At 37.4% G+C, this 11,317-nt stretch overlaps 2 long non-coding RNA genes across 3 annotated transcripts; both read right to left on the bottom strand.

Moving 5' to 3' along the window:
- Positions 1 to 1,976: 1,976 nt before the first annotated feature.
- Positions 1,977 to 3,518, bottom strand: LOC139068971 (uncharacterized). The gene is made up of 2 exons (XR_011520201.1): positions 3,384 to 3,518; positions 1,977 to 2,262 (listed from the first exon to the last, which is right to left on the bottom strand). It is a non-coding gene; the product is annotated as an uncharacterized lncRNA (long non-coding RNA).
- A 1,360-nt stretch (positions 3,519 to 4,878) lies between these two features.
- LOC139068970 (uncharacterized) lies at positions 4,879 to 9,739 on the bottom strand. Of its 2 annotated transcripts, none has more exons than XR_011520199.1 (3): positions 8,470 to 9,739; positions 6,920 to 7,070; positions 4,879 to 5,167 (listed from the first exon to the last, which is right to left on the bottom strand). It is a non-coding gene; the product is annotated as an uncharacterized lncRNA (long non-coding RNA). The 2 variants fall into 2 exon arrangements; XR_011520200.1 differs by lacking the exon at positions 4,879 to 5,167 and adding an exon at positions 5,993 to 6,843.
- Between the last annotated feature and the right edge of the window lie 1,578 nt (positions 9,740 to 11,317).

Below are 11,317 nucleotides of genomic sequence, written 5' to 3'. Positions count from 1 at the left end.
AACCTGATCTCTCTAGGACATTCAGAAGCCAAGTTATAAGCCCACAAATGTGTAACTGGACTACTTCTTTAAATTGACACCTGATCCGGTGACCTTTGGGATATGGTTTGACCCCCTTAGGAAAGTGCTATCATCATGAAACGGTCAGATCACTTACAACTCAATAGATTCTACCTTCCTGTAACGTTTCAGCCTGATTGGACCTTGTTTTCACACAAATGAACCCAGAATGATGTGAAATTGTGCTTCGTGCAACATAATTCTAGGTGCCATTTAAAAACCATAAGTGCTAATGTCTCCATTCCTTTTTGTGGTTGTAGGGGCTGGTGATTGGAGAACACTAAAACAAACCTGATCTCTCTAGGACATTCAGAAGCCAAGTTATAAGCCCACAAATGTGTAACTGGACTACTTCTTTAAATTGACACCTGATCCGGTGACCTTTGGGACATGGTTTGACCACCTTAATAAAGTGCTATCATCATGAAACGTTCAGATCACTTACAACTCAATAGATTCTACCTTCCTGTAACGTTTCAGCCTGATTGGACCTTGTTTACACACAAATGAACCCAGAATGATGTGAAATTGTGCTTCGTGCAACATAATTCTGGGTGCCATTTAAAAACCATAAGTGCTAATGTCTCCATTCCTTTTTGTGGTTGTAGGGACTGTTGATTGGAGTACACTAAAACAAACCTGACCTCTCTAGGACATTCAGAAGCCAAGTTATAAGCCCACAAATGTGTAACTGGACTACTTCTTTAAAGTGACCCTTACAAAAAAGAAGTATACTTTAAGTATATAATTTCAAGTATACTTAAGTGTACAGAAGTTTATTTGCATACTTGTTCTTAAAGTTTACTTAGAAGTATACTCCTTGGGACTAAATTGGGCCACTAAAAGTATACTTGAAGTATACTGCAAGTATACTTCAAAGTAATAATTTAAGTTTATTTGTAGTGTACTTCTGATATAATTGAGTATACTTTTCTCTTTGAAAGTATACTTAAAGTAACCTCACAAGTGTACTTGGGAGTGTACTTCAGATATAATTGAGTATACTTTTCTCCTTGAAAGTATACTTATAAGTTTACTTGTAGTGTACTTCTGATATAATTGAGTATACTTTTCTCCTTGGAAGTGTACTTAAAAGTAACAATATAAGTTTACTTGTAGTGTACTCCTGATATAGTTGAGTATACTTTCCTCCTTGAAAGTATACTTATAAGTTTACTTGTAGCGTACTTCTGATATAATTGAGTGTACTTTTCTCTTTGAAAGTATACTTAAAGTAACCTCACAAGTGTACTTGAGTGTACTTCAGATATAATTGAGTATACTTTTCTCCTTGAAAGTATACTTATAAGTTTACTTGTAGTGTACTTCTGATATAATTGAGTATACTTTTCTCCTTGGAAGTATACTTAAAAGTTTACTTGTAGTGTACTTCTGATATAATCGAGTATACTTTTCTCCTTGGAAGTATACTTAAAAGTTTACTTGTAGTGTACTTCTGATATAATCGAGTATACTTTTCTCCTTGGAAGTATACTTAAAAGTAAAAGTATAAGTTTACTTCTAATAAAATTGAGTAAACTTTTGCCCTTGAAAGTATACTTAAAAATAAACTTTAAGTAACATTATAAGTTTACTTGTAGTGTACTTCTGAAATAATTGAGTATACTTTTCTCTTTGAATGTATACTTAAAATTATACTTAAAGTAATAATATATGTTTACTTGTAGTGTACTTCTTATATAATTGAGTATACTTACAGTTTTGAAAGTATACTTTACAGTAAACTTGACGTAATATTCTTTTAGTACATTTAAGTATCTCTATTTTTTCTATAAACACATACTGCAAGTAACATTTAACATCTGCTATTTGCTTACTACCAATACATTTACTTTCCACTATTTACTGATACTTCGTCTTTATGCAGAGAAAAAAAGTAAAATAAAATAGCTAAGTCATGTTGTTTAAATTTATTAAACAGAGAGAATTAGAACAGAACAAAAACAGACCTGTTTACCAGGATTAATCAAAGATGAGAACGCAAACTGTTCTGAACATGACGCGTTAATTCTGTCCATTTTGAAAGACTTTTTTTAAATGCCTTTAAAAAAATCAGTCCATTTTATGGATCCACTTGCTTGGTTGTTGATGCCTTTTTGAAGTTTTCGTTGTTGCATTTCTTTCGTGTTATTTTTCTTACATCTTGAACGCGCAGAGATGGAAACTTCAACTGAGCATGCCCTGTGAACACACAAAGCAAAAAAATGAACACTTGAACTGTTAGGTGAACTCTGACACCACAAAATCTTTACAGTTCGTACACTGTAAACCCGAATAAGTAGGCAGAACTCAAAAACTGTAAGGCAATCAGTTGCCTCATATTTTCTGAGTTTATAAACTCAGATATTTGAGTATATCAGACCATAAATAAACTTAAATATTTGGAGTTTATATTAAATATATTTTCAAATTATGATCAAATTAAAGTTACCGATTAAGCCAACTCAAACAGAAAATAAAACAAAATTTGAAAGAAACAATTACAAACGCACACTTTTGAAAACTGGACAACAGCAGTGTGTAGTCTTTCTTTGAGTAGGTGGTTTAAAGCAACATCAGGATGCACATCGATTCAACATTAACAAAATATGAATTACACTAACCACTATCAAGTAAGTCAGTGAGTACTTTATGCCATTTGGCATAAAACCAGTTGAGTATTCAATCGGATTAGCCTATGGGCTAATCCGATTCAATTATTCACGCTAAACTAAAGCCACAAATGAGAGTTGCCAGACTCAGAACGGCTGGACGAACAGAGAAAAGGTAGAACTCAACTGTTCCTCCCACTGTCTTTATGGGTGACCCCGCGAGGAAAGTTGACCATTGAGCAGGGTTGATGGTTTATCCCTTGAGGTCCACGTGGCAGGGGTGAGGTGGTGCTCACTCCTCACCCCTGCCACGTGGACCCAAGGGATGAACCATCAACCCTGCTCAATGGTCAACTTTCCTCGCGGGGTCACACCCATTAGGACAGTGGGAGGGTTAACTCAAGGAGAAGTGGAAAATGAACATATTTGCCCAAATGGTGGTGTGTTACTTTAACATCAACAATTAAAGAGCAGACAAATAGTAAATTACATTGTGGATGTGGACAATGCTCTAACAGAGTGAGCCATCTGAATCCACCACTCTTTCAGATTTTGAGTTACACATGTAACATCAGGTCATTTGTGGCTCTGCAGCTTGGGTGATAGTTTAGACTCATCAAGACCAAGTAAGATTTTCTGCGTGAACTCAAATGTGTTGGTCAGTCCCTTCGGATAATCTAGATGTAAGGCATAGATGAGGCCGAACATTACCAGGAAGGCATCAGGAAGGCTGGAGAGGTTGACAATCACATCACCCTCTAGGATAACAGATTCTCACTGGGTCGTACGTAACCGGACTCTCGGCATCATCTGTGATGGTTGTCAGGAGGACAACTGCTGCATCCCTAAGGTCCGGCTCATTGGTATCATCCTTACAAAAATGAAAGGGAGATCATACACTAATCACATCTGAACTGAAACTCTGACTGTGGCCATTTTTATTTCAGTAGATTGTCATGTAAATAACAATAAATGCAGTCTGATAGACTCCTGTTTAGGGCTGGGCAACATGTCAAAGATTTATCGTTATCCAAGTTCTTGTCTCTCATCCAGATAATTTTTCCCATGTCAATAAATTTGATAATAAAAAAATGAAAAGATGTGTAAGTTGGCCACATTTATGTCCCTTTAAGAAGCTGTAGCACCTTGAGTCATGTCAAATTTTAGTCAATGTAATACATGAGACAGCCCCATCTAGTGGGCAAATATTGTTGCTACGCATTCCTGTAGTTATCGCCTACTTATCGTTATCCAGGTGAGATCTTCAATATATGGTGATATTGATTTTAGGCCATATCGCCCAGCCCTACTCCTGTTCAGTCTGTTGCTTTGTGCTCTCATTTACGAATAAAGTGAGATGGCTTCAGTGTGTGCCAGTGTTACGCTAATGAAAGCTGCTTGAATTCTTTGCAGTGATTGTTGATTTTTCTCAGTGCCTTAAAGCCTGCCACACATGAGGGCCATCTGCTGAGCAAACGGCCTCGAATGACCGCTTGCTCAGCAGATACCTCGCCATGTGCGCCTGATTTTCACAGAGTTTTCCGCCTCACGAGACGCTGAGGTGAATATCTGACCAGTTAAGATATTTTTCGCCTCACAGGGGTAAAAACTCGCCGTGTGCGCATTACCGAGCTGCTCGTTGAGCTGAAATATTCTAGTGGCCAACCAAAGCATGTTCTCCGCTCACATGACCCCAAGATGGCAGCCCCCTGTCTGCATGTCAGAAAAGAAACAAAACAGACAGAGCTGGAAACGGAGGAAATGCCTATCCTTTTTTGTTGATGAAACGTCGCCGCCACCGGCATTTGAAGGTTGGGAAAATATGGTTACAGTAGCTGGAAAGATGGACCAGGCAAGGAGTTTATGCCAGTTTACTCCAAGAGATGCACCTGGAAGACCCAGAATCCTTCCGAAAGGGTAATGGAAACAGTGGGCCCATCGATCCACAAGGTACCGTTTTGTTTATTTTTCAGACACGCAGACAAGGCAAGGGGCTGCATCTGAATACATCTTGGGGTCATGTGAGCGGAGAAAGTGCTTTAATTGGCCACTAGAATATTTCAGCTCAGCCAGCAGCTCAGTAGTGCACACACAGCGAGTTTTTACCCCTGTGAGGCGCAAAATATCTAACTGGTCAGATATTCACCTCAGCGTTTCGTGAGGCAGAAAACTCTGTGAAAATCAGGCGCACATGGCGAGCAATCTGCTGAGCAAACAGTCATTCGAGGCCGTTTGCTCAGCTGATTGCTCTCTTGTGTGGCAGGCTTAAACATCTTGCCAAAGGTTTGTAGTTGAAACAATGGCACATTTTCCAAAATGTTCATGTGCGTTGTCCTTGTGTTGTCTTTATGCATAAATAAATAGAATGATTTGTTCAAATTTACAATACTGGGACTTACCACACATGTCCTCAAAAACCCAGAGGTTTCCTCACGTAGATAGACTGGAAGGGCATGGAGAACAGTGGTACGCCTTGTGTGGACATCATGTAATTCCTAAGAAGATTATTAAGAGTGTAAATACTGTCAAGTTTTTACTTAATGCCAAACTGCTCTGACCAATTTTCCAAGACAGTGATATCTGCATCTAAATCCAATGATAAACTGCTGAATTCAAAAGTTAATTTGTAGTGTTTAACATTACATAATACGGAGGGGTATTAGGGCCACTGAAGAAGAAAAAATTCTGAAAATAGATAAAATAAATAAAGTCAGAATTCTGACATTTATCTCAGTATTCAATTGTTTCCTTCAGTGGCCCTAAAACTGCCTTATTGCCTAAGAGTATTAGAGTAACTGAAGAAAAAGAAAAGAATTGAGAAAAAAAGTCAGATAATTTCAAAATTCTGGGATTAAAGTCAGAATTCTGACTTTTTTCATGAACCTAAAACCAAACAAACAAAAAACTATTTAGGAATTTTTTTTGTTAAAAAAAAATCAAAACAAACGAACAAAAAAAAAAGCCTGAATTTTAAGATTTAAGTCAGAATTCTGATCCCCCCTCATAATCTTCCCCAATTTCCCTTTTTTTTGTTTTAGGTACCAGTCAGAACTCTGAGATTAAACTCAGATTTATGACTTATTTTCTCAGAATTCTACATTTTTTTCCATCAGTGGCTCTAATACTCATAGCATAAAGGCATTACCTGTAAATTGTATATTCACCAGTTTTAAAAGACAAATCTGTATTAGGGCTGTCGCGGTAACCGCAAGAAGAAAATATCGCGATATTAAGAAACCCACCGCGCTGCAGGACGTGCCACCGCCATTACCGCACTTGATTAAATCTTGCGACAGCGCATGCTGAGAGGTAAAGTCCGTGCTGATTGAGGAGATAGTAAACATGGAAGATGGAGGGAGCGGTGTCAGTGCGTCAGCTGCAGCCCAGCCAGAGACCTTGGAGCAGGCAGTGCTGCCACCAGCGGCAAAGAAAAAAACGCTTGGAGACCTGCTGAAGTCACGGACAAGCACGTCATCTGTAACCGTCCCGAAGAGAGTTAGAGCCGAGCTGGAGCTCACTTGCTACCTGCAGGAGGAACCCATTGACCCTAATGAAAACCCTCTGACATGGTGGCGCAACAAACATGGGAGATTTCTATTGCTCTCCAAAGTCGCACGTAAGTACGTGTGTATTTGCGCAACAAGCGCACCATCCGAGAGGGTTTTTAGTGTCGCTGGAAATGTTGTCACCCCTCTCAAACCGCATAAGGTTAACATGCTGGTTTTCCTTGCGCATAACAAGGACATGACCGAGTTATGTTATTCTTGTGTGTGAAAGTGAAATGACAGTGCCTAGGACATCTCATTTTGTATACTTTATTTTAAACTACAAAACAAAACGGGCACTTTTTTATTTCTGTTAGATGTTGCAGCCAAATTTGCATTTCAAAGTTAAACCTCCTGAATGTTGTTTTTAAGTTCAGTCAGAAAATGCCGTAACTGCCCTTCGATCTGCATTCAATAAAGTGTTAAAAATGGCCATGTATTTTTTCTAACATTTTTTAAATATGTAAGCACAATGTTTCAAAGGAAATATTGACATGAGTTTAGTAATCAACAAACAAATTTGCTAAGTACATAAATAAAAACGGGGTGCAATAATATCGCATACCGCAATATTGAGCTGCCCTGACTCACCGCAGGGGGAATTCCTCAACCGCGACAGCCCTAATCTGTATACATACATACATATATAGTCATGTTATTTAGGATGCGCCATCAAAAATGCAGATTGTGAGAATTACTCACCAGTGGTCTCACTTGTATGAACCTCTTGGGGGTCAACAGCAGCATGCCATCAATCTTGTGTGCAGAGAGTGGGGTTGGATCATTGAAGTCTGACTGCAGATTCATAGACACAGGCTTCCCGATGTGGCTGACAGCTCATAGGAATGCACATCTACACCAGGAAGCATAATCAGTAGAGAAAACAAACATTGTGAATCACAAGGTAGATCTGTGTTAGTCTGCAAAATTTAGGCAGTCCTCCACTATATATGAAGCTGTGAGGAGATTCAAGTGTAATTTGACTTATCCACACAAAGCTAAAAACATAACATTTAAAGAAAAGAATCTGGAGTAACAGTGTACAGTAAGGACAAAATTACAACACTAAAATACTGTGAAATTAATAGAAACAGCGTTCTGCATTCAAGATATGTGCAACTGAGCACTATTTAATTTGATGATAAAAACATTAACAAAATTTGCATGTCTATGCGTGTATTAAATAAAACTTTTCACAAAAACTGACAAACTCCCGCGAGCTAACTGAACTTACCGTTTTTTGTTTTTTTTTTTGTCCTCAGAACATCACCTTTTAAAAAAACTATGGAGGGGACAAAAATGGAGGGAAGGAGGGAACATTAGCCTGGCAAGCCAGACTAAATAAATGTATTATTTAGTCTGGCCACGCTCCATTGGCTGCTCTCAGTTGTGGGGTGGGTTCTACCGTTGTCTTTCAAATGATCTCCGCATTCCACTGGACAATGAATGTGACATACTCTTGTTTCACTCTGTTGCATCATCCCACCCACCAGGCATATAGAGTGCCCTGATTGGCCCACTAAGCGGATAAAGCTCTGTGATTTGTTCACTAAGCAAATAGAGCAGTATGATTGGCCCACCATTATGGACCAATCACAGATCTTTATGTGTTTGAAACCCCTCTAGAGAGCTGTGATTGGCTAGCCAAAGTCCTGGTAGGAGCTGCTGAGGTTCCAATGGAGCATGCCTAGACCAAACTTTGCAAAGCAAGAATTTGGTCTAGTTCATTAGGCTAAGGGAACATAGCATCGAGATCAGCACCGCTTCGTCTCTTGCGGTCACAATCCTCTTCTACGGTTAAAAAACCAGGCTGCTTGCAAAGCTATCGCACGGGTGCTACGGGGAAATAGTTTACAACACAAGACTGATTTTTTCATTGCTGTACAAGAGACCACTGCTCATTTACTTTTAATAAGTGGACGTTTAAGTTTGACTTGGTGGCGCTGAGCTCCCGCTTTTATTTTTTTCTCAGAACGTCACGTTTAAAAAACTACAATGGAGGGGACAAAAATGGAGGGAATAAGTCTCTAGAAGTCTAATAAAAAAGTATCTAAAGTAATGCTAACCTTTAATAATGAGATAGTGCTGCTCATTTAATTTAATAAACGGACTTTAGTCGCACACAAAGTTAATAACACAGCTAACTCATGCAATGACTTAGCATATTAGCTTGCTACGTGGCCAACATTACTCACCATGTCCGTCTTAAAAACATTTACAACATTTAAGCAACTTTTATGGCGGCTACTTACATTTAGCTCAGTGGTGCAGAACGAGTGACTGTCAAGTGCAGATGCAGAACAGAAGCGCGACCTCCGACGGTTAATGCACCTCCGACCCTCGCTCTTCTTCTCCGTCTGCTGAGAAGCTTCGCCTTCGAGAGCTGACTGAGCAAATGCTACAAAATAAAAGCACTTCCTGTGCGTGTAATTTCACAATAATTCGTAATTTCATGCTTAATATGTTATTTAGGACAGACAGACAGAGTAGTTATTTCAAAATAAGGCAAAGTTTCAAGCAAGGATAAACTTAATATGGAGGAAGTGATTATGTTAAACAGAAAGGACATGTCAAAAAGGACTGATTTCAAAACATATAAAGCTTTACAACAGGATTTGATTGTTAAGAATATAGATATTAAAGAAAAATGGGAACTGGAAGTGAACATAATGATAACAGATGAGGAATGGGAGGAAACACTTGAAGCAGGCCATTAACTAATAGTCCGTCTTGGAGGGAATTTGAATGGAAGGTGAAGATGCATGCTTTAAAACTCCACTTATCATGTCTAAATAGTAATGTTCCAAATTTATGTTGGAGAAAATGCGGGCTAGTGGGAGACTTTTCACATATACTTTTGGACTGCCCTAAATTCATACCATTCTGGGAAGGTGTTAGGGAGAAATTGAAAGAACCTTGAAGGTGAAATTACAATTTAAGTTAAAATGGTTTGTACTGGGAATGCTGTACCAAAAATCACACACACATAATGGAGACATACGTAATCAGAATTCTGCTTATGACTGCCAAGAAGTGTATTGCAGTTTTATGGCTGGACACAGAACCCCCAAGGGTGGCACAGTGGAGAGACAGAGTTAGACAGGTCTACAAAATGGAACAAATTAATGCAAGACTATGACTGGGACTAGGGAAATTTGTAAAAATTTGGGAACCAATAAAACAAATGTTAGAAAGATAGTACTCTCATGTGAAAATTATTATTATTAATTTTTATTTTTTATTTATTTATGTATTTTTGTCTTTTGGGTGAGTTATTTAGCTAGATCAAAGTAAAATGTAGAATGTAGTAGAGAGCAGATAAGATGAACACAGAGAAAGCTTGTCAGAACTATATGTACTGATTGGTGACTTGGTTAAGTTGGATAGATCTTATGGCCACAAGGAAATTCAAACTTTGTTCAGGGAAACACTGCCCTGGAGAAGGGAAGAAGAAACTCAAATGCATCTCCATGTAAATGTTGTTGTTCTAATTCAAAAATAAAAAGTTCCAAATATATATATATATATATATATATATATATATATATATATATATATACTTATATTATATATAAGTATTATATAAGTATATATATATATATATATATATATATATATATATATATATATATATATATATATATATATATATATATATATATATATACTTATATATTATATATAAGTGTATATATATACTTATATATATAATATATAAGTATATATATATATATATATATATATATATATACTTAGATATTATATATATAAGTATATATATATTATATAGATACTTAGATATTTATTATATTATATAAGTATATATATATATATATATATATATATATATATAAAGTATACTTACACATTACTTGGTGAAATATACTTCTGATAGAGTCAAGTACAAGTATAGTCTAAATGTAAGTAAACTTTAATGTAAGTATGTATTAAAGTATACTTAGTAGTATTTAAAAAATGTACTCGGATAACTATACTTCTGATAAGTACATTGAAAGTAAACTTGGAAGTATACTGTATTCATTTTTAGTATACTTCAAGTATACTTCAGTGTACTTCTTTTTGGTAAGGGGACACCAGATCCGGTGACCTTTGGGACATGGTTTGACCCCCTTAGGAAAGTGCTATCATCATGAAACGTTCAGATCACTTACAACTCAATAGATTCTACCTTCCTGTAACGTTTCAGCCTGATTGGACCTTGTTTTCACACAAATGAACCCAGAATGATGTGAAATTGAGCTTCGTTTAACATAATTCTGGGTGCCATTTACAAACCATAAGCGCTAATGACTCCATTCCTTTTTGTGGTTGTAGGGGATGGTGATTAGAGAACACTAAAACAAACCTAACCTCTCTAGGACATTCAGAAGCCAAGTTATAAGCCCACAAAGGTGTAACTGGACTGCTTCTTTAAAGTGACACCAGGCCCGGTGACCTTTGGGACATGGTTTGACCCCCTATAGGAATGTGCGATCATCTTGAAACGTTCAGATCACTTACAACTCAATAGATTCTACCATCCTGTAACGTTTCAGCCTGATTGGACCTTGTTTTCACACAAATGAACCCAGAATGATGTGAAATTGTGCTTCGTGCAACATAATTCTGGGTGCCATTTAAAAACCATAAGTGCTAATGACTCCATTCCTTTTTGTGGTTGTAGGGGCTGTTGATTGGAGTATACTAAAACAAACCTGATCTCTCTAGGACATTCAGAAGCCAAGTTATAAGCCCACAAAGGTGTAACTGTACTACTTCTTTAAATTGACACCAGATCTGATGACCTTTGGGACATGGTTTGACCCCCTTAGGAAAGTGCTATCATCATGAAACGTTCAGATCACTTACAACTCAATAGATTCTACCTTCCTGTAACGTTTCAGCCTGATTGGACCTTGTTTTCACACAAATGAACCCAGAATGATGTGAAATTGTACTTCGTGCAACATAATTCTGGGTGCCATTTAAAAACCATAAGTGCTAATGACTCCATTCCTTTTTGTGGTTGTAGGGGCTGTTGATTGGAGTACCCTAAAACAAACCTGATCACTCTAGGACATTCAGAAGCCAAGTTATAAG

The sequence above is a fragment of the Nothobranchius furzeri genome, chromosome 3, assembly GCF_043380555.1.
Source record: "Nothobranchius furzeri strain GRZ-AD chromosome 3, NfurGRZ-RIMD1, whole genome shotgun sequence".
Taxonomy (NCBI): domain Eukaryota; kingdom Metazoa; phylum Chordata; class Actinopteri; order Cyprinodontiformes; family Nothobranchiidae; genus Nothobranchius; species Nothobranchius furzeri.
The sequence above is the reverse complement of the archived record's forward strand: the minus strand, read 5'-3'. Positions and strand labels throughout refer to the sequence as shown.